This window comes from Chiloscyllium plagiosum, unplaced genomic scaffold, assembly GCF_037043375.1.
Source record: "Chiloscyllium plagiosum isolate Xiang-an unplaced genomic scaffold, Cpla_swu_hap1 HiC_scaffold_10, whole genome shotgun sequence".
NCBI lineage: Eukaryota > Metazoa > Chordata > Chondrichthyes > Orectolobiformes > Hemiscylliidae > Chiloscyllium > Chiloscyllium plagiosum.
In genome coordinates this window covers 80,420,206-80,447,094 of record NW_028270148.1, presented here as the reverse complement: position 1 = coordinate 80,447,094, position 26,889 = coordinate 80,420,206, and the positions used below count along the sequence as shown (strand labels likewise).

The window sequence follows — 26,889 nt, the reverse complement described above, 5'->3', positions numbered from 1 at the left end:
TATTCAACATACAACTCAATCCTTCAACTACATATCCAATTCCAATCTTCATTCACCTCATGCTTTCTTCACAATATTGTTATATTTAACATCCTTCCTTAAATAAGGAACCCACAACGGAACAGAAAATGTGGTCTGATCAATGATTTATAGAGGTGTAATATCACTTCCTAGCTTTTATACTCTATGCCTCGATTAAAAACCCGAAGGATCCTATAAGCCTTCTGAACAACCATGTCAACTTGCCTGGCCATCTCAGAGAACCATGCATGTGGACTCTGAGGTACCTTTTCTCCTGTACTGTCCTCAAAATCTTTCCATTGAGTCTGTATAGTCTCTCCATGTTTCTTCTACCAAAATGCATTACCTCACATTTCTCTGCATTGAAAATCATCTGCCAGGTGTCTGCCTATTTGGCCAACCTGTCAATGTTCCTCTGAAGTCACTCAGCACCATCCTTGCCATTCACTATTCACTTTCCCAGCTCTAAATTCCAATCTTGCTCCATGCAACCTCCACCATTTCCTCCTACCCCACCCCAGTCTTACTAATCTCTCTGGCTCCAAAGTCCAATCATTCACCAGTATCTCCATCTTGAACTCGCTAACCATCACTTTTCCTCTACTGACTCTTGCCTGAATTTGATATGCTTGAGGTAGAGATGGAACAGATATTCTTTTAACAAGAACCATTTATTAAACTATGTACAATATGTGCAGAGCAAGAGTAACCCTACATGAAATAGATCTTCTATACAGCAGAGTCCCACATGACTTTTCATCACTTACTGTGATATCATGAGCTATCATATTGTTTGTTGCTACCTTATGAGTACTTTCTCATGAGTACTCACCCTCTCCTATCAACAGGATATCCACGACAGTCAGATCTCTATTATGTACCAGAGGATAGTAGTCCTTGAACAATACATGGCTGATTTAGAGCAACAACTTATCTCACTTCACACTATACTAGGATAGAGGTATCTAGAACAATCATACCAAAGAGACCTCACTCCCATGATAGCCTGGCAAGAAGCAACGTAGAAATAGCAGGTGAATGCATGTCCAAGGGAATAGCAAGTTCAGGAAATCGGGGGCTCCTTGGATCTATCTAACTGATATGAAATTTTAGATACCTGTTTAGTGAGTACGATGACTGAGGCAGGGATAAAAGTCTTGAGGGAAATCCACAGGTGCCTGAAGTTATTCTGGGAAATGAAAGAGATGCTAGCAGGTAGCTAATTAGTAAGGTAGTAGTAGGTGACTCAATAATTTGATGGATCAACAGTCTAATTTGCTGACGAGATCGAGAGTCCCATAAAGTCTGTTGCCTTCCGGGTGCAAGGGCTTGGTACATAATGGTTGGATAAATGCCTAGATAAAAGGATGAACAACTAGTCATCATGATTTATGTGGGAACCAACAACATAGGGAGGGATAGCTTTGAGGATTTACATGATCAGTTTCAGAAGCTAAGAAGTAGTTTGAAGCATAGGACCTCCAGGATCGTAATCTCAGAAATACTACTTGCGCCACAAGCTTCACCATTCAGGTAAAGAAGGTGAGGAGGCTTGAGAGATGGTGTAGAAGGGAAGGTTTTAGATTTTGGCATGTTGGGATCACATTTGGGAAAGGATCTGTTCAGAAGAGGTGGGTTTTACCTGAGCAAAAAAGGAATGCATCTCCTGGCTGAGAGAGTGATTAATGTAGTGGAGTGGATTTAAACTTGTAAAGTGTGTGCATTGGTTGGGGGGGTTGGGGGGTGGGGAGTGGTTGACTATTGGGCCCAGTTTTGGAAGTACCAGAGAGCGCACAAGAGAAGATAGAGAAGGAAGTGAGGGAAGGCTTGAGATCAAAGAAATGGTCATCTTCCAATGGACAAAAAAAAGAGATAAGGGCAGGGTTACATTGTAAACTCGGAGTATGATGGACAAAATTGGACAACTGGGAACAGAATTTGCTCTGGGGGTTATGACAAAGTAGCAGTGACAGAATTGTAGCTCAAGCCAGAACAGGACTGGATATTAAACATCTCAGTTTTAGGTTTTTAGTATAAATGGGTTGGTAAAAAGGGAGGAGGTGCAGTAGTATTCATCACAGATAGTATCTTTGCCCTTGAATGCAATGCAGTTCCTGAAGGGAAAAGATTTAAAAGGGACCTAAGAGGAAACATTTTCATGCAAGGCTGATGCATGTATGGATTGAGCTGCCAGAGAAAGTGGTGCAAGCTGGTACATTTCCAGCATTTAAAAGGCATCTGGATGGTTATATGAATAGGAAGGGTTTAGAGGGTCAAATGCTGGCAAATGGGACTAGATTAGTTTAGGATAAGTGGTCGGCATCGATGAGTTGGACCGAAGGCTCGTTTCCGTGCTGTACCTCTCTGTGACTCTTATTAGAATCTATATGGTTGGAGGTAAAATCAGGAAGGGAGCAGTGACTTTGTTGGGTATTTATTACAGACCTCCAAATATTGAGGAAGAAGTAGAACAGAACATCTATAGGTAGATTATAGAAATCTGCAAGATAAATGGCACTGTGATAATTGGTGAATTCCCTGGAGTATACTAGGAAAATTCCTGGATGATGTACAGGAGAATTTTCTGGGATGGTACATTTCCAGCCCAATGCTGATCTGGTCCTAGGAAATGAGGCAGGCCAAGTGGAAAATGTCAGAGTGGGGAACATTTGGAAAATAGTGATCATAGCACAATAAGGTTCAATATTAAGATGGAGAAAGATAAAAATCAGTCAATGATTAAGATCCAAGACAGGAAAAAGGCACCTAGAAGTTAAAATGTAGCAGGTTGATTGAACATGTATTTTGGTGGATAAAACAATAGATGGAAATGTGAGAATTTCAAAAGAGAAATGATTAGGGTACAAGCAAGGTACGTATTCATGAGAAATAAATATGGAGTATCCAAAACTAGAATATCCTGGATCACTCAGGATATTGATGAGAAAATAAGGAAGTAAAAAAGGAGGCAATATGATGCATACCAGAATAATAAGAGGAAGAGAAATCAGGAGGAACATCTCAAATGCAGGAGAGAGGCTAGGCTGGAATAAGAAAGGTTAAGAGATTGCATTAGGGCATAGATTTAACATGAGAGGGGAAAGGTTTAAAAGGGACCTGAGGGGTAACTTTTTCACGCAGAGGGTGGTGCATGTATGGAATGAGCTGCCAGAGGAAGGGTGAAGGCAGATACAATTGCAACATTTAAAAAAACATGTGGATGGGTACATGAATAGGAAAGGTTTAGAGGGACATGGGCCAAATGCTGGCAAATGGGATTTGGTCAGATTGGGATGCAGACAGGTTGGACTGCAGGGTCTGTTTCCATATGAGTTTATGACTCTATGATTGTTTAAATAGTAAAATGCTCTTCAAATATATTAATAGTAAAAGATCAGTGAAGGATAAAGTGGGGTTCATTAGGAACAAGTAGAGTAAGCTGCTCATTGAAGCAAAGTATATGGCAGAGGTACAGATTGGGGAGTTAGCTGGTGGATGGATAGAGACAGAGCTGAGAAAGCACGTTAGGCAGACAAGGGGTGGTTGATAGTAAGCCAAGGAAGGGGAAAAGCTAATAATGGGGACAATGAGTTGGTGAGAATAGGTTGGCTGTGCTAAAAGTAGCCCATATTCATGACAGGGCCTGGAGTGTGGGAATGGGTAAGGGACATCAAAGCATGTGTTCAGGCTCTAAATCTATTGAGCTTTATTGAGTTCTGAAGGCTGGTTGGGCCCACAGGCAGAAGATGAACTGCTTTTCTTCCAGCTTGCAGTGATCCTCACTGGAGCAGACCCAAGCACTGAGAGAAAGCAGAGACAGCAATGTTAAAGTCTTTGTATAGACATCTGCTAATATTGGGAATCACAGCAGGAGGTTGAGATATATCGCTTTCTCAAGTTATAAGCTAACACATCATCCTTGTCTTTTGCATTTTTGAGCTTGACTCTGCCATCACTAAATATTGGTTGTTCATGGAGTTTCCTCCATTAGTTATTTAATTATCCACAACTATTCATGAATGGATGTGACAGGACTGCCTAAAAGGAAGCTACCGAAAGCTTCTAAAACCTGCCATTTTAAAACGTCTACAGAAAGAAGCCATTCAGTCCACACATCTGTACCAAATCTCCAAAGAACATCCCAAACTAACCCCTCATTTGACCATGACTAATCCACCTCGCCTGCACATCCCAGACACTATGGACAATTTAACATAGCCAATCCATCTAATCTGCACATTTTTGGATTGTTGGAGGAAATTGGAGCACCTCGTGGAAACTCATGCAGACACAGGGAATGCATCCAAACCTCACACTGACAGTCACCCAAAGCTGTAATCAAAGCCAGGTCCCTGTGAGAAAGCGTGCTAACCATTGTGCTACTATGCTCCCCAAACTGTATTGATTAGGAATACATTTATACATCCTCCTTAAATGCATATTTCAATCTGCACAACAATTCAGAGTTAAATAATCTAATCATTTACACTGAGCAACTAAGAGATTGTTAACATATGGTCTTCTTTCATTGTATTCCTAAACTTCAATTGATTAGGAATGGGTAGAAATTATGACATGGAGGAATAATATTTGATCCAGTTTTTGAAAATATTGATTTGATTAGTCCAATGAATTAAGTTGCGATATATTTCCTAAAGAAAATGTATTTTGATTCTATACACTTGTCATAAGCAGAACTGTGCAGCCTTCCTATTTTTAGAAATGTAGATTTAATTCTCCATGACTACAGTATCCCTGGTTACCTGAGTGTTGCAGTGCTGCATAGGTTTCAGTTTGTCCCTAACATTTCACCACTGTGATTTCTTGTACTGAACATAAGAAATAGGAACTGGCAGACTGTATTTAGCCTTTGAGCCTGCACCAACTTTCAGTGTCATCTCAACTGACCTTCAATCTAATACCACCTTTGTGCACTATCTCTTAAGGCACAATAATCTATCAACTTCTGTCTGGAATATACTCAATTACACCAATGTTCATTTCAGAGCTTTACAACCCCATTGACAAAGAAATTTCTCTTCACTTCAGTCCCAAATGGCCAAACCCTATTTCTAGGTATTAGAGGGAAAATGTTTTCTCTGCATCAACTCCTTTAAAGTTGAATGCCCTTGGACAATGCAAAGGTGATTACACTGCCCATAAAGCAAGCTGACAGACTTATGTAAAACAACACTAATCTCAGCAGTAATCTCCCTAAAGTACTAGATGACATCATCAGATAGAGAAACAAACTCTAATGTATACAGAAGTGGAAGAGGAGCATTTTGACTTAATTCCTGAAAAGGATACAGCTGACTCAATGCCTGTACTCAGAAATCTCATGAAGAGACATGAAAATAGGTAGGAAACATGACTTTGTCATATGCTTATTAGACAATGTTAAGATTTTTGACATTGTTCAGCACAATGTTATGCTATACTGAAGACTATAAGATTAGAAAAAATAGGATCGGGGTAGGCGATCATTCAATATGAGAAAGCGAGGACTGCAGATGCTGGAGATCAGAGTCGAGAGTGTGGTGCTGGAAAGGCACAGCAGGTCAGGCAGCATCCAAGGAGCAGGTGAATCAACATTACAGGCAAGAGCCCTTCATCAGGAATGAGGCTTACGAGTCAAGGGGGCAGAGAGATAAATGGGAGGGGATGGGGCTGGGGGACAGGTAACAGAGTGCGATAGGCGGATGGATTTGGGGATAATAGTGGTAGGTCAGAAAGGAGGGTGGAGCGGATAGGTGGGAAGGAAGATGGACCGGTAGGACAGGCGGTGCCAAGTTGGAAGATTGGATCTGGGATAAGGTGGGGGGAGAGGCAATAAGTAAACCAATGAAGTCCACATTGATGCTGCGTGGTTGTGGGGTCCCAAGGCGGAAGATGAGGCATTCTTCCTCCTGGCATGGGTGGTTAGGGTGTGACAATGGAGGAGGCCCAGGACCTCATGTCCTTGGCAGCGTGGGAGGGGGAAGTTGAAGTGTTCTGCCAAAGGGCAGTGGGGTTATTTGGTGTGGGTGTCCTGAAGATGTTCCCTGAAGCAGTCTGCAAGTAGGTGTCCTGTCTCCCCAACGTAAAGGAGACCACATCAAGAACAACGGATACAGTAAATGATATGTGTGGAAGTGCAGGTAAAACTCTGATGGATGTGGAAGGCTCCTTTGGGGCTTTGGACGGAGGTGAGGGGAGAGGTGTGATCATTCAATAGGGTCATGGCTGACCTGACATTGCTCATGTCCACATTCCTGCCCTTTCCTCATAATCTTTGGATTTGATTCCACTACTGATCAAGGATCTATCTATCTCAGTCTGCGGCCTCCATTTTAATTGCATTGAGGGCGGACAGAACGAGAACTGGGGCTGCTGTGAAGATAAGCAAATTGTTTAAAAAGCTTCCCTTGGGAGTCTGCGGCCTCCATCTTAATTGCAGCAAGGGCAGAGAAAACGAGGACCAGAGGGCTGCCAGGAAGGTAAGCAAACTGTTTACAAAGCTGATTTATTCGGGCAGTGGCTGAATCCGAGACAATACCCACAATAGTGTCTCCCACCTGCCCTCCTCCTCTAACCAAAAAAAAGGACATGGTGGTATATCGATAAGGTAAGGATTTTAGTAAGTTGTGGTAAGTTGGTTAAAAAAACTTCTCTTTCCTTTTTCGTAACTTTAGTCTCAATTTAGGTAAAGTTTAAAATTAAAAATGGCAGAAGATCTCAGATCCATGTTATGCTCCTCTTGCTCAATGTGGGAGCTCAGGGATACAGCTGATGTCCCTGACTCCTTCACGTCCAAGATGTGTGTCCAGTTGCAGCTCTTGTTAGACCGCATGATGGCTCTGGAGCTATGAATGGACTCACTTTGGGGCATACATGATGCTGAGGAGGTTGTGGATAGCACGTTTCGTGAATTGGTCACACTGCAGATTAGGATTGCTGAGAGAGAAAGGGAAAGGGTGACCAAAAGGCAGAGAAAGAGCAGAAAGGCAGTGCAAGAGGTCCTGTGGTCATCTCCCTCCAAAACAAGTATACCATCTTGGATACTGTTGGGGGAGATGGCTCACTAGGGGAAAGCAGCAATAGCTAAGTTCTTGGCACCGTGGTTAGCTCTGCTGTACCGAAGGATGGGAAAAGGAGTGGAAGGGCAATAGTCTTAGGGGATTTAATTGTAAGGGGAGTAGATATGCATTTCTGTGGTCGTAAACAAGACTCCCGAATGGTATGTTGCCTCCCAGGTGCACAGGTCAGGGATGACTCAGATCGACTGCAGAAAATTCTGAAGGGGGAGGGTGAACAGACAGTTGTTGTGGTGCATGAAGGCACCAATGATATAGGTAAAAAAAACAAAACAGAATGAGGTCCTACAAGAAGAATTCAGGGAGTTAGGGAACAACTTTAAAAATAGGACCCTCAGAGGTAGTAATCTCAGGATTGCTACCAGTGCCGTGTGCCAGTCAGAGTAGGAATGATAGAATATTCAGGATGGGAGATGGTGCTGGAGGAAGGGGTTCAGATTTTTGGGACACTGGGACCAGTTCAGTGTGAGGTGCGACTATTAGAAATTGGATGGTCTAGACCTGGGCCAGATTGGAATCAATGTCCTTGGGGGTGCTTTTGCTGAAGCTGCTGGGGAGGGTTTAAACTAACATAGCAAATGAGGAGGTTGATGGACAGGAAGGAGGTAGTAACTAAAGCCTGCAAGGAACAAGATAATAGAGTCAGCATGCCTAAGGGGAAGAGTAGGCAGGAAGTGGAAGATTAACACAGAGGGACTGGTGATCTGAGGTGCATTTGTTTTAATCCAAGAAGTATAGTAGGTAAGGCAGATGAATTTAAGGTTTGGATTAGTACCTGGGAGTTTGATGTTATTGCTATTACTGAGACTCGGTTGAGGGAAGGGCATGATTGGCAACTAAATATCCCAGGATATTGATACGTCAAGCAGGATAGATGGAGAGGTAAAAGGGGTGGCGGAGTTGCATTATTGTCAGAAAATATATCAGAGCTATGCTGGAGGAGGGCATTATGGAAGACTCGAGCAGTGAGGCAATATGGGCAGAGCTCAGAAATACAAAGGGTTCGGTAACAATGTTGGGGCTGTACTACAGGCCTCCCAACAACATGTGATAGAGGTACAAATATGTAGAGAGATCATCGAAAGGTGTAGGAGCAACAGGATGTGGTGATAGGAGACTTTAATTTTCCCATCATTGACAGGGATTCACTTCGTGTTAGAGGTCTGGATGGAGCAGAATTTCTAAGGGGCATCCAGAAGTGTTTTAGAATGGATTCCCTACAGTATGAAAACAGGCCCTTCAGCCCAACAAGTACACACTGACCCTCTGAAGAGTAACACACCCAGACCCATTCCCCTACCCTATATTTAGCCCTGACTAATGCACCTAACACTACAGGCAATTTAGCACGGCCAATTCACCAAACTTGCACATCTTTGGCTGGTGGGAGGAAACCAAAGCATCTGGAGGAAATCCATGCAGACATGAGTAGAATGTGCAAACTCCATACTGACAGTCGCCCGAGGCAGGAATTGAATGTGTCCCTGGCACTGTGAGGCAGAGGTGCCAACTGCTGAGCCACTGTGCTGAGCAGTATGTAAATAGTCCAAAACGTGAGGTCCATACTCGACCTGGTGTTGGGAAATGAGACCGGCCAGATGGTTGAAGTTTCAGTAGGAGATTACTTCGGTAATAGTGATCACAATTCCATAAGTTTTAAGATACTCATGGACAAAGGTGAGAGTGGTCCTAAAGGAGACAAGCTAAACTGGGGGAAGGCCAACTATACCAAAATTTGGCAGGAGTTGGGGAACGTAGATTGGGAGCAGCTGTTTGAAGGGAAATCCAGATTCGATATGTGGGAGGCTTTTAAAGCGAGGTTGATTAGAGTTCAGGAGAGATACGTTCCTGTGAAAATGAGGGATAGAAACGGCAAGATTAGAAAATCATGGATGACAGGTGAAATTGAGAGACCAGTTAAAAGGAAAAAAGGATACGTACATAAGGTCTAGGTCTAGGTGACTGAAGACAGACAAAGCCTTGAAAGATTATCGGGAAAATAGGACCAATCTGAAACGAGGAATTAAGAGGGCTAAAAGGAATCATGAGATATCCTTAGCGAGCAGGGTTAAGGAAAACCCCAAAACCTTTTATTCATATATAAGGAGCAAGAGGGTAACTAGGGAAAGGGTTGTCCTATTCAAGGACAAAGGAGGAAAGATATGCGTGAAGTCATAGAAAATGGGTGAGATTCTTAATGAGTACTTTCCATCAGTATTCACCGAGGAGAGGGACATGGTGGATGTTAAGGTTAGGGATAGATCTTTAATTCATCTAGGTCAAGTCGGCATAAGGAGAGAGCAAGTGTGTGTATTCTAAAAGGCATTAAAGTGGACAAGTCTCCAGGTCCGAATGGGATCTATCCCAGGTTACTTAGGGAAGCAAGAGAAGCAAGCTTGGGCTATAACAGATATCTTTGCGCCATCCTTGAATATGGGGGAGGTCCCAGAGGACTGGAAAATTGCTAATATGGGGGAGATTTCCTTGTTTAAGAAGGGTCACAGGGAGAATCCAAGTAATTACAAATCTGTGAGTTTGACGTCACTGGTAGGGAAACTACTGGCGAAGATACTAAGAGATAGGATATATACCCATTTGGAAGAAAATGGGCTGATCAATGATAGGAAGCATGGTTTTGTGCAGGGAAGGTCATGTCTTACAAATCTAATAGAATTCTTTGAAGAGATAACGAAGTTGAATGATGAGTGAAGGGATGTAGATGTCACATACATGGACTTTAGTAAGGCATTTGATAAAGTTCCTCATGGTAAGCTGATGAAGAAGGTGAAGTAGCATGAGGTCCAGGGTGTTCTAGCTAGAAGGATAGAACAGGAGACAGAGTGGAAGGGAGCTTCTCAAAATGGAGACCTGTGGCCAGTGGAGTCCCACAGGGATCCGGGCTGGGACCACTGTTTGTGCTATGCATAAATGATCAGGAAGAACATGTAGGTTGCCTCGTTAGCAAGTTTATAGATGACACTAAGATTTCTGGAGTAGCAGGTAGTGAAGGGGACAGTCAGAGAATACAGCAGAATATAGATAGATTGGAGAGTTGGGTAGAGAAATGGCAGATGGAGTTCAACCTGGACAAATAAAAGGTGATGCATTTTGAAAGATGTAAATCCAGAGCAAACTATACAGTAAATGGAAAAGTCCCGGGGAAAATTGATGTACAGAGAGATCTGGGTGTTCAGGTCCATTGTTCCCTGAAGGTAGAAACGCAAGTCAGTCGAGTGGTCAAGAAGGTACACGGCATGCTTTCCTTCATCAGTCGGGGTATTGAGTACAAGAGTTGGCAGGTCATGTTACAGTTTTATAAGACTTTGTTTCGGCCACATTTATAATACTGCGTAGAGTTTTGGTGGTCATATTACCAAAAGGATGTGGATGCTTTGGAGAGCGAGCAGAAGAGTTTCACCAGAATGTTGCCTGGTATGACGAGTGCTAGCTATGAGGAAAGATTGAGTAGATTAGGTTTATTTTCATTGGAAAGAAGGAGGTTGAGGGTGGACTTGATTGAGGCCTATAAAATCATGAGAGGTGTAGACTGGATGGATAGCAAGAAACTTTTTCCCAAAGCAGAGGATTCAATTACTAGGGGTCACGGGTCAAAGTGAGGGGGGAAAAGTTTAGGGGAGATATATGGGGAAAGTTCTTCTCGCAGAGTGTGGTGGGTGCCTGGAATGCGTTGGAGTGTGGTGGAGGTGGTAGGGGTGGGAATGATAGCCTCATTTAAGATGTATCTAGACAGATACATGAATGGGCAGGGAGCAAAGGGATACAGATCTTGAGAAAATAGGTGACAGGTTTAGATAGAGGATCTGGATTGGTGCAGGCTCGGAGGTCCATAGCTGGAGGTTCCTGTGCTGTAAGGTTCTTTGTTCAGTCTTAAATATAGACAAGGACTCTGCCCCCACAGCTCTCTTTCCAAGGAGTTCCAAAGACGTAAAACTCTCTGAAAGAAGAAATTCCTCCTTCTCAATGTTAATTTTGCACCACCCTTTTTCAGGAGTCTATGCCCTCTGTTCCTATACTCTCCCATGAAAGGAAAAATCCTGTCAGTACATGTACCCTGTCAAGACCCTTAAGTCGTCTATATGTTTCAATTAGATCACCTCTTATTCTTTTAAACTCCAGTGAGTAGAGTTCTAACCTATTTTTCTGGGTGCTCCAGTTTCCTCCCATAGTCCAAAGATGTGCGGGTCAGGTGAATTGGCCACGCTAAATTGTCCATAGTGTTAGGTGCATTAGTCAGATGGGGCTGGATCTGGGTGGGTTGCTCTTCGGAGTGTTGGTGTGGACTTGTTGGGCTGAAGGGCCTGTTTCCACACTGTAGGGAAATCTAATCTAATCTATTTTGATTTTGCTCATAAGACAATCCTTACAGGGATCACCCTCAGGAACCTTCTCTGAACTGCATCCAATGAAATTATACCTTTGCTTAAATAAAGGTAACAAAACTGCTCACGGTAGAATGGATGTGGTCTCACCATCACCTCATGCAGTAGCACTACTTTAATATTCCAAACCCCTTGAAATAAGGCCCAACTTTCCAATCGCCTTCCTGATTACCCACTTCACTTCTGTGCTAGCTTTCTGTGTTTCATGCACAAGTACCCCCAAGTCCCTTTGTGTTGCAGCTTTTTGCAGCTTTTTGTCATTTAAATAATATTCTATTCTTTTATTCTCCCTTCCAAAATGAACAATTTTAAATTTTCCCACATTATACTCCATTTGCCAACATTTTGTTCACTTACTTAACCTATCAATCACTATCTCTCTGTAAACTATTAGCATCCTTCTTGCAACTTGCTTTTCTACTTATTTCTGTCATTTGCAAATTTGGCTACAGAGTATTCATTTCCCTCCTCCAAGTCATTAATATAAATTGTAAACAGTTGCCGTCCCAGCATCACTCACTGTGGAAATCCACTAGTTACAGATTGCTAACATGTATAAGAACCTTTTATCCCCGGTTGTTGTTTTCTGCTCATTAACCAATTCTTTATTCATGCCAATATACTACCTCTAGCACCATGAGCTTTTATCTTATAATTTAATCTTTTGTGAGGTATATTGTCAAACACCCACTGGAAGTCTAAATACAACAGATCTACTGGTTCCCCACTATCCACTCTGGTTGAGACTTGCTTGAAAAACTCTTAATAAATTAGTCAGACACCATTTCTCTTTCATGAGGCCATGCTGGCTATGCTTGATTAGATTATGATTTTCTAAATGTGCTGCTTATACACAAACTGTTGTTGTACCAAAACATCTCATGGCTAATACAGGAGCTATACAAAAGTAATTCAGCAGTTCCCAAAGTTGGCCATACAACAAGCTCCAGTTTGAAGAGAGAGTTAAACAGGGTTGTCTTCTGTCATCCATACCATGTAATGCTGTGGGACAGAAGATAATGAAGGTGGTGCAGGAAGAGTTACCAAAGCAATGTGTCTGTATTACAGGAGATCATAGGATATAAAATCTAAGGTATGCAGACAACACTGACCGCATAACCAGAACAAAGAAATACATCAAGACATTGACAGGCTCATTAACAATCAGTTCAAATGACAATGGAAATGTCAACATTGAAGCACTGAGATGGCAATAGCAAAAACAGTTAGCTTAATGATAAAATTAAAGTTGCATCCAAGATTGAGTTCAAGTTGGATTAGCTAGCAAAAGATTTCAATTAGTGACTTCAGTCTCAAAGTGTTCAACAGCAGAGGAATAGCTCAGAGGAAAAGTATCAGGGGTTCAAGAGAGGATGGGGGGGGGGAGGGGGGTTGGGGGCGGTGCCCAGGTGGAGGAGATGGGATACATGGGAAGAGATTTAGTAGGAGAAGAGATTCAACTTGTGTAAACTGAAGAAGTCATGCAGGGGTGAAACAAAAGTAAGTTGTAAATATCTAAGAATTTCACTATATAAAACACTACATTCATGAAAGATCATTAAATATATTTAAGTTACTTTAAGTACCTAATCATTTACAAAAAAATATTCATGATATCATATCAAAGAGAGAAGATCCTTAAATAACCCCATTGAGCTATCAACCAAATTATGACTTTATAAACCACCACTGTGATAATGATAGAATGTAGAAAACACCCAAGCACTGTAATGACAGAACTTGAGATTATATCAACTAACAGCAATTGAAATTTCCAGAACAGAATTTTTCTACTCTCACAAGAGACAATTAAAAAAAAATTTAAATGGTTAGTCCTTTAAATAACTTAACTTGACAGTATATAAGCTAGATACACCCGGGTGTATCCTATAAGCTAGATACACCCGTCAAGAGCATTCACGAGGAGTCCAAAAAAAAATTACTCCCATGCTATAGAATCATGTCTTTGTTCTGGTAAAAACAGGGTCTGTTTGAATCCAACACTGCTGAGTTCTAATTTCCCACATTCATGAGTCATGGGACAATACGATGGCTCAGTAGTTCGGACGAGTGCCTCACAGCACCAGGGACCCAGGTTTGATTCCAGTCTCATGCGACTGTCTGTGTGGAGTTTTCACATTCTATCCATATCTACGTGGGTTTCCTCTGGGTGCTCTGGCTTCCTCCCATAATCCAAAGATGTGCAAGCTAGGTGAGTTGGCCAGGCTAAATTGCCCTTAGTGTTTGGAGATGTGTAGGTTAGGTGCATTAGTCAGGGGTAAATATAGGATAATAGGGTAGGGAAATGGGTCTGGGTGGGTTACTCTTTGGAGGGTGATTGTGGACTTGCTGGGCCGAAGGGCCTGTTTCTAAATTGTAGGAATTCTATGATGATTCTATGATATATTGACCTCATTTCCACTATCTTGTCCAGCAAAAATAGCATCTGTCAAAAATGGGGCAAGACATTTGGATCTGGGTCTTGTCTGCCAATTTTACAAGTTTGAGAGAATCCAGCCCCATATCTCTATTTTAAGAAAGAAGATATGGAAAATGCCCAGATGAATAAAGACTATAGCTTAATGCAGAAAACAGAGAAAAACATCAAAACCCCAGAGATTTAAGAATGAATAGTCAATATGGATTTCAAAATGGAAAGTCATGTTTGACATACCTCATTGAATTCAACCTCATGAAGAGCTAACAGGGTGAGAAGACAAGAGTGATGCAGTCCATGTTATATAGCTAGATAGGGTAACGTACCTCAAAGAATAAGGCATGCTGCATCAAGGGACAATTAGTAGAATGGAGAGCTGGTTGGCTGAAAGACAGAAAGCAGAGAAGAGGGGTAAAGTTTTGTGGTTAAAGTGACAAAATATGGGACATTGAGTCTCACATAATCAGTGCTGGGACCACTGTCATTCCTAAGTTACATTAATGAGTTACACTTTGGAATCAAAATCATAATTTCTAAATTTGTGTATGATACTGAATAGGATGGGATAGTCAACACTGAGGGATAATGCAATAAATTTAAAAAAGGACATCAATAAATGTGAGGAAAGGACATATAATGGACAAAATACTTTTAAACATAGATAAACATAGCACTGAAAAAAAATTAAGGTCACTGTCTTGGATCACAAAGTGGTTCCTTTCAGTTTCGCTCAAATGTATTTAAGACAACACTCAACAAGACCAATTTGCTTAAATATGACCATTTTATTGAGTAATAATAGAAGATGGAAAAGGGAGGAAAAATAAAAGACTGAAGTATGAACACCTATTAAGTAATTTAAAAAATAGAAAAGGTAGGAAAAGAAAGCAATAAGCTTCAAACCCGCCTGCACATTGGGGACCTCTCAATCCATGGCTGCTCTGGAGGCTTAGGTTGTTCCTGGCACCATTCATGGTTCTGGTCGGAGTTGAAGTCCAATGACATGGAACAAAACTCTCTCTCTTATATAGTATAACAAACAACCAGCACACTAAGACAGAAGACAAAGCTACTTACTTACAGATACAGAAGACAAAATAAGCTGCAGCTGCTGACTCATTCAAGGTCATGCAACTTGTCACGCGGTTGCATCACATACCGCGTGACATATATGATCTTAATATAACCCAGCTCCCACCCTGGGGTGGTGGATCCCATTCCTGCTGAGGGCTCTCAAAAGCTGAAAGACAGAGAGAGAAAAAAAAGTGTGCCAGACTAGTTAGCCGTTCGTCAATCCCTTTTTGTTCTGGCACATGGATCTTTCTGTGCACTTTAATTCTAATTACTGATTCAGATTTCTTATCCTCCAAGTCCCTATCTGCAGAGCATTTCACCCAATAATGGTAAAATAACATCACACATGGACTCAAAATCTCTCCAGCTCCCTTCATCTGTGTCAATCTTGAGGATACTTCTTCAATATGTTTCCCTCCTTGACAATTTTATGAATAATAGTTATCACTCAATGGTACAATCTCCAAATGCAGGTTGCCCCCTTTTAAGCTGCAATATACATGGTATCAAGCAATACAGCTCTCATTGTTTTAAAGTAAATTTCTCGATGGACTTTGTGTTAATGTCATATCGTTTAAACTATGTTTTTGTGCTCTCCAAGGCCACTAACCCTTTTGTCAGGTAAGTGTACATGTCTGAGACGTGTTCTTCAGTACATGTTTTTTTCTGTACTGCCTCATATTTATTATTTCTGAGGTAACATTCACTTTTGCACATTTACGTTGGTGTCACAAAACCATATCACACATTCTTGACTCCCATATGATCTCATCAAATGATCTATGAAATTTCACTTATCTCTCCATGTATGGTCTCAATTCCTCAGGTAGTGGCTTGATCACCAATTCAATTTTTCTTAAAAAGAAAAACAAGGACACAAACATCACCAAGAGAAAGAAATCAGTTTGGTGCTCTCATTTAAACTTCCTTTTCACTAAAATGCATTTTAACCTTCATTGCCATTTCAACCCGTTATTCAAATTTTTTTTGTCTTCTGCCACTGGTCTCCACTCTCAATTACTTCATCTCATCCAATTTTGCAACTTCACTATTACTACCATGTTTAGTTCCAGAGATACATAGAGAGTTGGAGTCCAGGGAATATAATCTTTCAATATTTTAAAATAGAAGTCAAATATTTCTGTTTGATTTAGGCACAATATACTTTGTTTGCTCTTTCGCTAAGATGACCCACACTTTTTTAAAAGTTACTTGATAACTTGTTCTAGATATTTGATATATCTGTATGCAAATTTGTCCAAATTCAATATTGTGTTTACTCTCTCAAATTCACTATGCATTGAAACTATTGAGACCATGTGCATGCACAACATCATTTCCCAGAATCCCTTAAAATTTTCAGGTGAGTATTTCATTTAAATGTTTTAGAATACCAGGGCATGTGAGTCTTAGTATAGTTTTTGTCATGATGTGCTTAAGTGTACCCAGGCTCAGTGGTTTCAAGATTCCTGATACTCACGTACTCACGACAATTAATATTTCCATAGTACTTCCTCAACACCAAGATGTATTATTGATAAATGGCTGTGTTGCTAAATTGAATGCCTGTAAATGGGTTCAGCCTTCAGTGCCTCTAATTTCTAAAAAAAAAACAAGCTCCATTCACTCCACGTCAAGCAGAATGGGTTAATTAGTATTAATCTAATACAGATTCAAAAAAGGGCATGGGGCGTAAACTCTTACATGGAATTACTTCATCCGTCTCTCCTCCTCCTTGAAGGAAGGAAAAGCCCACCCATTTGTTAAATTTGCCTTTCCTAAACTTTACACACATGGAGAGTTGCATTTTCAACATTCCAATGTCCCTACCACTTGGATATTAACAATGAATCAATCTTATCATCCGGCATTAAAGATTCACTTGCTTAAAACAATATTTGGAAGTTTACTATGGTCAGAAAATGAAATTCCAAACTTGGTAATTTCTAGAATTAAAATTTACCCAAGTTCAAACACAGCACAGAGCTAATTCAAAAAGGTAAAATTCTACAAAGCTTTACAAACCAAATTTTTGAATCAACATTTTACAGATCTTTGCTTTAGATAACCATTGATAGATTCATAAAAGGATATTACATTAACCATATATGTCCCACACTGATGCAGACACACAACACACATTCAAATCACCATACATTTCCAAAATACAAACTAATTTCAAAGTATCCCTAGGTCTTGATCTCCAGGGCACAAAAACCACATTAATTTTACAAGACCAACATTTCGCAACCAACAAACAAAAGCACGTTCAAGCCAGACCACAAACAGTTAACATTTCTACAAGGGTCAGTGCACTTGCACAGCACAGAAAGCTGGCCTCCAGTTTTGTCTTGCTCTGGTTATGATCCCATCCTTTTGGGGATCTGAATTGTGCTAACATATTAGCTACAGACCTGAATCTAGAGTCTGCCACATTCCATCCCGGAGTATGGAGGGACTTTGGAGCATCTAGTTGCTTTTCCCTTCTCTTACACATTTTCCCAAATTGCATCCTCATCACTAAAAATGTCTTGGATTAAGGGTGTATCCAAGTGGTTCCTTTCAGATTTGGGCAACACTCAACAATACCAATTTGCTTAAATATGACCATTTATTAAGTAATAATAAACAATGGAAAAGGAAGGAAAAATACAAGATTGAAGAATGAACATCTATTAAGTAATTTAAAAATGGAAAAGGAAGGAAAAGAAAGTAATGAGCCTCACACCCTCCTCCACATTGGGAATCCCTCAATTGACAGCTGCTCTGCAGACTAAGGTTGTACCTGGCACCATTCACAATTCTGGTCCGAGTTAAACTCCAATGACGTGGCAAAAAACAACCAGCACAGAAAGAAAGAAGACAAAACTACTTGCTGGTACAGATACAAAAGACCAAACAAGCTGCAGCTGCCGTCTCATTCAAGGTCATACAGCTTGTCAAGTATCATCAACAATTTCAGACCTGTACAATCTATTTCCTCATGCAGCTGTCGAATATCATCATTAACCTTTGGCCCTTTGGCTCATCCAATTCAGTCACCTATTATTTGGAAAATTAGAATTTAAACATGGTGGAAAAGCAAAGGAACTTTGCGAGTACAAAGATAAAAGTAGTTGGGACACAGGTCAATAAAGCCATGACAAAGACTATTCCAGCTGACAGATATGAAAAGTAGAGAGATTATGCTAAACTTGTATCAAAATTCAATTTAACCATAATTGTAAGTATTGCTGTTGTATTATAACATGCTATTTAAAAAAGATATAAAAGGCACTATCAATGGTATAAACAATAACTATAAAAATGATTCTGAAGTGTTAAGTTTTTTTTTTACACCTATTAAGAATGGATGAACAGATTGTGTTTTTTTCTGTTAAAAGAGAAGGCTGGGGAGACCAGTAAGGGTCTTCAAAATTGAGAATCTTTGATATAATACAGAAAAACTGTTCCCATTTGTAGAAAAGAGTAAAGTAAATATAAAATAGTTACAAAAGCATGAAGTAGGAGTTTCTAAAGAAACTTCTTTATCTAGTAAGTAATGCGAATATGGGATACATTTCATCGAGCATCTCAGCTAGGCCATAAGGGCCAGCCTGATCTCCCAGTCCCACTCCGACATGTCCATCCTTGGCCTCCTCCCTTGCCACAGTGAATCAGACCACAAATTGGAGGAACAACACCTCATCTTCCAGCTGGGCTGCCTACAGCACGGAGGACTCAACACTGAGTTCTCCAATTTCAAATAATCTTCCCATCCATTCCCCGACTTCCTCTCCAGTCCCACCTCTTCCCTCTCATACATCCTACCGATCCTTCCTTCCAGCTACCAACCGGATACATTCCTCCTATTGACCAACCAGGTAGTACCCTCGACCTGTGTTCACTTATCTAAACCTCACCATTCCCTCCTCTCCCCACTCATAACCCTGCCCCCCTCTCTTTATCTGCAGCTCCCCCTACCCCCAGCCCCATTCCTGAAGAAGTGTTATACCTGAAACGTTGACTTCTTCACCTCCTGATGCTGCCTGGCTTGCTATGTTCTTCCAGTCTCCTGCTTGTCTACTTATGAAACACACTAGCAATTCAAGTAATAGTGGATAACAGTATAAATGTAATGAAGGAAATCTAGATAGGTATATGAGTGAGAAACAACAGTGTTAGAATATGAGAAAAAAAATTAGATTATCATTTATACAACACCATTAGACATTCCAAAGAATACGCAACTAAGAATTACTTTTGAAGTGATTACTGTTGAAATGTAAGCATTGCAGCAGCAAGTTGTGAACAGCAAGTTCCTAAAAGCAACAACATAACCAGAATATCTGAATTTCTGCAATTGATTGAGGGCTGAATCTTGGTCAGGAAATTGAATTGGCAATCTTGATCATCATGCTCAGTTTCTAGTAAGGGCTTTTAACTCACAAGATTCCAACTGTGAGACAAGGTGCCACCAACTGAGCAGGAGCTAGTAGAAAGGATAAATGGGAGTAGAGCCAAATGGAGCATGCACACCAGAATAAACAGGTTTAGCTGAATAATCTATTTCTGTGCCATTCTCTCCCTCTAACCTACACAAATTCATGGACATCCAATTAACTTTGAAACACAGTTAAAATGTTGTTCAAACTAAAAGATAAACATATTTTGAATGGGCAATGTACATCCCTTTGGAGCCTACTTATCCAGTTTTCATCACCCACTCAACACTCAAACTCAATGGGCAGGTTATAATTCCCCAATACATGTAACGCAAAAACAAGTTTTTATTGCTTTATTCAAATTCATCTATCTCAAAAAATTCCGAGCCACATCCAACTTTCAAGCCTTTGTGCAATACTATGTATGTTGCAAAATGTCGAAATAAAAATGCCAATTTTTCATTTTATATTGTACTATGCGAGCTTCAGATCAAATACATCTCTTTATAAAGTCAAGAGTTCCCAAAGATATCCCTCCATTGACCTTCAAGTCTACTACATTACATTGCAAATGATACAAAAGATGAGACAGGATACAACTTTCATTCTTGCATATCATCTTTTCAAAGCAGGTTTTTTAAATCATTCATAACAAAATGCAGTATGCTTTAAGTTTGCTCTACAATGAGTTCTACAAGTATAGCACTTTTGTCCAAAGCATTCAGAGTTTGGTCCTAATTGCTGGATTCATCAAACACCTTTTGCATCTACCACACAATGAGCATTTATTGCTCTGGAGCCAAAGTCATGATAATATGAATGTAACTGAGCAATTTTGCTGGTTTGTCTGAGAACAAGAGTTGTGGAATGATTTCAAAAATGTTTTGCAAGTCAGTAGACATGCTGGGGCCCAGAGCCAACGTATTGGAGTCTGAATGATCAGTGGAGATCTGCAAAAATTCACTGTGGGTCCAATCAATGCAATATTCATATACTCCATTACTGACTATAAAGGTGTAGATACCATGCATAATGACCCCATAGACGTTGAAACTATTCCCTTTCAGTTACATTATAGAAGATTATTGACAGTCTGCTCAATGTACTTAAAAGTTTGCATTGTACAGTTCACTGCTTCAGGCTGGGTTCTTAAAATCTTCATCACACATGCTGTGCTATGGCCAAGAAATGAGGTTACTCTCTTGTAGCTACTTTCCCTTACTTATAAAAGAAGGTGGAAGAGAGTTTAACATCAAATAAGGGCTTGTGAAGTGGCTGTATTTTTAACTGCAAAGAGTTAAGTCCATCCAGTGAAGATCTCCCTACTATAGATTGTAAATTATAGGGGTAGTAATCTCTAAGCTGATGCTTTCGAAAGTGAGGTTCAGTGATGGAGTTCTGGAGTTATTTCTTCCTCTTACTGTGGTGTCCTCTAAAGTTTCAATAAGTAAAATGAAAGAACTGAAGAAGGGTTAACGATCTGTGACAACAGCAAGTAAAGATGGGTGAATAATTGCTGAAACTATGCCTTTATTATATGTAGTGGGAGAGTAACGTTTCTGTGAGGTGAGAATCAGAGCAAAACTGGTAAAGAAAATAAGCTATTGGACTTTATCTCAAGAGCCCACCAGCCACATTATTTATGTGTCTACTGTTCATGGCTGTCTCTCTCAGATGATTGATTTGGAGATGCCAGTATTGGTCTGGGGTGTACAAAGTTAAAAATCGCACAACACCAGGTTAATTTGGAAGCATTAACTTTTGGAGCGCTGCTCCTTCATCAGGTAATTGTGAAGAATAAGATTGCAAGACACAGAATTTATAGCAAAAGTTTACAGTGTGTTGGAACTGAAATTATATATTGAAAAAGATCTGGATTGTTTGTTAAGTCTCTCATCTTTTGGAATGACCATGACAGCATGTGTACTGATGCTTAGCCTTCTCCTGCCTGTCAATCTGCACCAGCATCTACTGTAAGGAAGATGTTTATGAATGCCAACCTGCTGAAATGTTTTGAGATAGTGCAAGTAGGCTTAAATAATGGTGCTGTTATTTGAACAATCATACAGATTTTCTACTGTAAATACTGGTGTAAAGAAATTATTCAATATCACTGCCATTTCATTACAGTCATTGTCATTACTGCCACTTTCAGTCTTTGGTGGGCCAACTTTGCTCCTGACCACCTGCTTTCTCTTTATGTAACAATAACATTTCTTTTTCTTGATTTTGATGCCTCTGGCACATTTCCTTTCATACTCCCTTCTACTACCTCTGATAGCTGTTTTGTGGTCCTTTGCTGATTGTTATATCTATCCCATCCAACATGATTGTGCAGTTTTCCTGCATCTCTGTAAGCCCTTCCTTTTAGTTTTATGCTGTCCCTTATCTCTTTAGTTGTCCATGGCAGTTTTTTCTGTCATGTAGAGCTTTTCTCTCTTAGAGGTACAAACTGGTTTTGTATTTTGTTAAATATTTCTTGAGGCATCCTTTATTGTTCTTTAGTTGTTTTACCCATCAGCAGATTTTCAGTTTTACCTATTGGCACATTTTTTCCAGTTATTCTGGACAGTCTCTGTCTCATCTCATTAAAGTCAGCCTTACCAAAATCTTAAGTTCTAGTAGCTGATTCGTGCTTTTTGCTTTCTGATGCTGCACTGAACTCAATCATGTCATGATCGCTATTTGATAAATGTTCATGCACGATTAGCTTAGTAATTAAACCTGGCTCATTACTCATTCCAATTTTGCATATCCCTTATTGCGTCCAGGGCATATTGCTGTAGGCAACACCCCAGGAATTCACTACCTTTCTTCCTCTCCTAATCTATGTTAAAACTAAAAGCCTTTATTAATATGACTCTGCCTTTGCTACATTTTTTCCTAATTTGTATTTGATACAATCTTCAGAGCTGTTACCAGGAGTTCAATACACAACATCTATTACAATTTTAGATCCTTTACTGTTCCTCAGTTCTATTCATAAGGTACCTACTGGATGTTTCCCCTCATTATATCCTCTCTCACCACCAAAGTCATTTTATTTCCAATCAGGAAGGCTTCTGTTTTATTCACCTGTTTATAATTTCTCTCTTCTGATTAATATACCTATAGTTTTGCCATTACATGCTTTTGATGAAGTAGGATTCCTGACTGTCTCTTTACTCTCTGTCCTGTTTTTGAAATGGTATTGACTTCCCTGAGGCCTCCACCTCATTTATTAGTTTGAAGTTCTTGTGACCACCCTAGTTAACCTCTCCATTAGGAAAGTGGAAACATGCTTTTGAGTTTTACTCTCTCTGGTTTTATACTCAGTTTAAGAATTGTTGAATGCTCTCACAAAATATGTCCCAGTTCATAAGAAATAAATGAATATTCCTCAGAGCCTGTAGGAAGTTTTCTGTATTGATCAGGTAATTTGGAATTCAATCAAGATACAATCTCATATTCCTGTAATAAAACACATGATTAAAGATGCAATAAAAGATCTAGTACTCATTGTTCAAACGATTGTCAAGCTGGCAATTTACAACTCTTTCACTTTCTTAATTTAATGCTTAATTAGTCTGCCTGTCTGTGTGTGAGTGTGGGGTTGCCATCAAAGAAGATTGGGTTTAAATCATAGACATTCATTAGATTACCTTGTTGTTTAACTTTGCTCTGCTAAAGTTACAATGTTAATAATAAATTGTTAATTTTTGTTTAAGCTGCTAAAGTTGATGTCTGAGATCTGTTATTGATATAATCTGTTTATGAATAATTGAGCAATTCTGAGTGTCATCAAATGTTTGATTTTCCTACATTGTTAATCCAGTGTTAGTGAGTTTGATTTGGCCTGGCTAGCTATCTGTGATTCGTAACAAGCCCTTGTAAAAAAATAAATTATTTTAACTCCTGCGATGGGGTTAACCCCCAACTATGGAAGTGAAGACTGACATGAATAGAAGCCTCTCGACCAACAAGAGATGAAGAAGAATAAGGTGACCTTGAAAATATGATGAGTAGTTATCAGACCGATACCCAAAGCCTTCTTGCTTCAACTAGTAGGTTCAATCAAGGGCCTTTTCCCACCTCAACTCCAAAGTTCCCAGACCCAAGATGACCTGCAGTCATTCAATCTGCATGATCCTATGGTCTTCACTAATTTGTGCTTCAATGATAGAACAGTGGACACTGAAACTACACTCTGCCCTTGCTTCTAGCCCCCATGGCCCATCCAACTCCCACCCAAAAGATGCCCCTCCTCAACAATACTTTTCCTAGATTGCTTCTTGACCCTAGAATTCTGATTAGCTAGCAAATCTGCGGTGGTATCAGTCTGGAGGGAGGCCCACCGGAGTCCTGCTTTCTCAGGCAACAGGTGAGATACTTGTCAAACTTGGATGAATCCACCCTTTCTTTCCGATTAACCCAGTTTTCATGGTGGTGGTAATCCTTGGAAGCACCTTTCAAATGTTTGCATTGTGGATTTACAGCTGTGGCCTTGTCCATTTACAGAATCAATTAGTTGATATTATGCTGCAATGAGTGAACCAAAGCAAAGATAGTCTAGAAAAATGAGTCACTGTCAATTAAGTGTTTAAATAGTCTAGGGAACCAATTGCTCTTTTGTATTGTGATATTCCAAAATATACTCTCAATTTTGCTACAGTGAGCAGACTTGTTCCCCACTGACAGCACAGGATGCAACATACCCTTATATTAACAGATGCATTAGAGATGATAACTCAAGCTGGGGCTACCACAGCCCACAAGTATTACTGCTGATATTAACATATTGTTGCATCCTTTCAACATGAAGGTTGACTTTTCTTTAAATTATGGTTCTCAGATACAACAACAATATCAGGAAGACTCAGAGTTTAAGGAGAGAGAGAGAGACATGAAGAGTCAAACATGTTTAGGAAGGAAGTTAATAGTGTGTGGCCTAAACGGTCAAAAATAAAGTGCTATGGAGACACTTTAATAAGTTAGAATAGGAGGAATGCCGAATTGAATATCGGGGAAGGGAATGAAAAGTGATGGCAAGAATTCACAGTGTGAGAGGGCTTTGGTCATGGACTTCCACAGTTTAACAATATAAACTTCAAACTGGAAGTGCTCGGGGACTGGGGGCCATTGTAAGTAAGAAAGAACAGGACAAATGAAGAAGAGCAACTTGATGCAGGATAAATTATCTGCAGCTGAAGTACATGGAGAATGGATAGTGGGAAACTGGCCAAGAGAAGATTGCAGTCATCATGTTTGGAGATGACAAGGGAATATTTGAATAATTCAGCAGGTGAAAGGTTAAATAAAGGAAAAGCCAGGCAATGTCACAGACATAAAAGTCAGCAGTTTGCACTAATAGCATACACGTGCAAAGGTTTAATTCAGATTTGAGTAGAAGACCAAGACAGTGTGATCCTCAATTTTTAGCTCTAGTTTACTAAATTATTGCATTTCATATTTTCTTGCTTTAATTCTGTAAACACTAAAATTCAAATCTGGGAATGGCAAATCAGCTTTTGTTTCTTTCCTGCAAAATACTATTTCTGGTGCCACTGTAGAGTAGATAGAGTAGATTTTATTTGTCCTTTCTACCATATACAACTGATACTGTAAAAAACGAGACAGCGTTCCTCCAGGACCAAGGTGCTAAATGGACATCACAAGCTACAGTATCATACAAGCGTGCATAAGTACAAAACATGCAAATTACAGTGTAATAAAAGAATGGTAGTGAATAGATATTGTTCTAGCAGCAATTCGAAGTCATGCAAAAAATTTCAAATGGAAAGAGTCTGTTCATACTGTGTTAAGGAGCTTGATGGCCTGGGGGAAGAAACTGTTGCACAGTTTCATGGCCGGTATCTTCTGCTGGATGGCAGGAGGGAGAAGAGTTTGAGTGAGGAATGTGTGGGGTCTTCCATAATGCTGTTAGCCTTTCAGATGCAGCGTGTGGTGTAAATGTCTATAATGGAGGGACGAGAAACCCTGATGATCTTCTCAGCTGTCCTCACTATCCGTTGTAGGGTCTTACGATCTGAGACAGTGCGATTCCCAAACTAGGCAATGATGCAGCAGCTCAGGGTACTCTCAATGAACCCTCTGTAGAATGTGGTGAGGATGGGGGTTGGGAAGAGGGCTTTCCTCAGCCTGCACAGAAACTAGAGATGCTGCTGGGTTTTCTTGGCTATAGAGCTGTTGATGAGGGCATGATTCTTTGCCAGGTATAAGCCAAGAAATTTGCTGCTTCTTACGATCTTCACAGGGGAGTTGTCAATGTGCAGTGGTCACTCCATGCCCTCCTGAAGTCAGAAACAGTCTCTTTCATTTTGTCTATGTTCAGAGACAGGTTGTTGGCTCTGAGCCAGTCCGTTAGCCGCTACACTTCCTCTCTGTATACTGACTCACTGTTTGTGCTGATGAGACCCGCTACAGTTGTGTCATCAGCGAACTTGATGATGTGACTCGACCTGTGCATTGCTGCACAGTTGTGTGTCAGCAGGGTAAACAGCAGAGAACTGAACACACAGCCCTGGGGTCCCTTGTACTCAGTGTGATGGTGTTGGAGATGTTGTTCCCAATCCGGACTGACTGAGGTCTCCCAGTCAGGAAGTCCAGGATCCAGTTACAAAAGGAGGTATTTAGGCCCAGCAGACATAGTTTTCCAGTCAGGTGCTGAGGAATGATAGTGTTAAATGCAGAACTGAAGTCTATGAACAGTAATCTGACGTAGGTGTCCTCCTTCTCCAGGTGGGTGAGGGCCAGATGGAGGGTGGTAGAAATGGCATCATCAGTTGAGCAGTTGGGATAATATATGAACTGCAGAGTGTCCAGTGAGGGTGCAGCAAGGTCATGAGGCTCTTGAAACACTTCATGGTGATACCTGTAAGCACAACAGGGTGGTAGTTGTTGAGACAGGATGCTGAAGACTTTTTCGGCACGGGGACTATGGTAGCAGCCTTGAAGCATGTTGAGACTATGGCGCAACTCAGGGAAATGTTGAAGATGTCTGTGAGAGCATCCTCTGACCACACTGCCAGGGATGTTATCTGGTCCAGCAGCCTTATGTAGATTGACTCTGCATCGGATTTTCCTTACGTTGGCCATGGTAAGACACAGCACCTGGTAATTGGAGGGTGGGAGGTGGTGGACATTCTCTCTTCCATGTCATTTCGTGCCTCAAACCGTGTATAAAAGTCATTCAACTCATCCGGGAGAGTGGCATCACCAGCAGAAGTAGGCGATGTTGTTCTGTGGATGGTGATGGCCTGGATGCCCCCCCACATGCTCCGCGTATCGCCACTGTCCTGAAGGTGGCTGCGTATTCTCTGTGTGTGTGCACACTTTGCCTCTTTGATGGCCCTGGTCAGGTTGGCACTCGTTGTTGTTAGGGTTGCCTTGTCATCTGCTCTGAAGGTAGAATCACGGGTCCTCAGCAGCGCACACACCTTTGTGGTCATCCACAGCTT

General features: G+C 40.6%; 1 long non-coding RNA gene across 1 annotated transcript in view; it reads right to left on the bottom strand.

Moving 5' to 3' along the window:
- Positions 1 to 14,321, bottom strand: part of LOC148148989 (uncharacterized) — a 278,572-nt gene extending 264,251 nt beyond the window's left edge. Inside the window, exon 1 of the long non-coding RNA XR_015758482.1 lies at positions 14,261 to 14,321. This is a non-coding gene — a long non-coding RNA (uncharacterized LOC148148989). The remainder of the gene's footprint in view (positions 1 to 14,260) is intronic.
- Between the last annotated feature and the right edge of the window lie 12,568 nt (positions 14,322 to 26,889).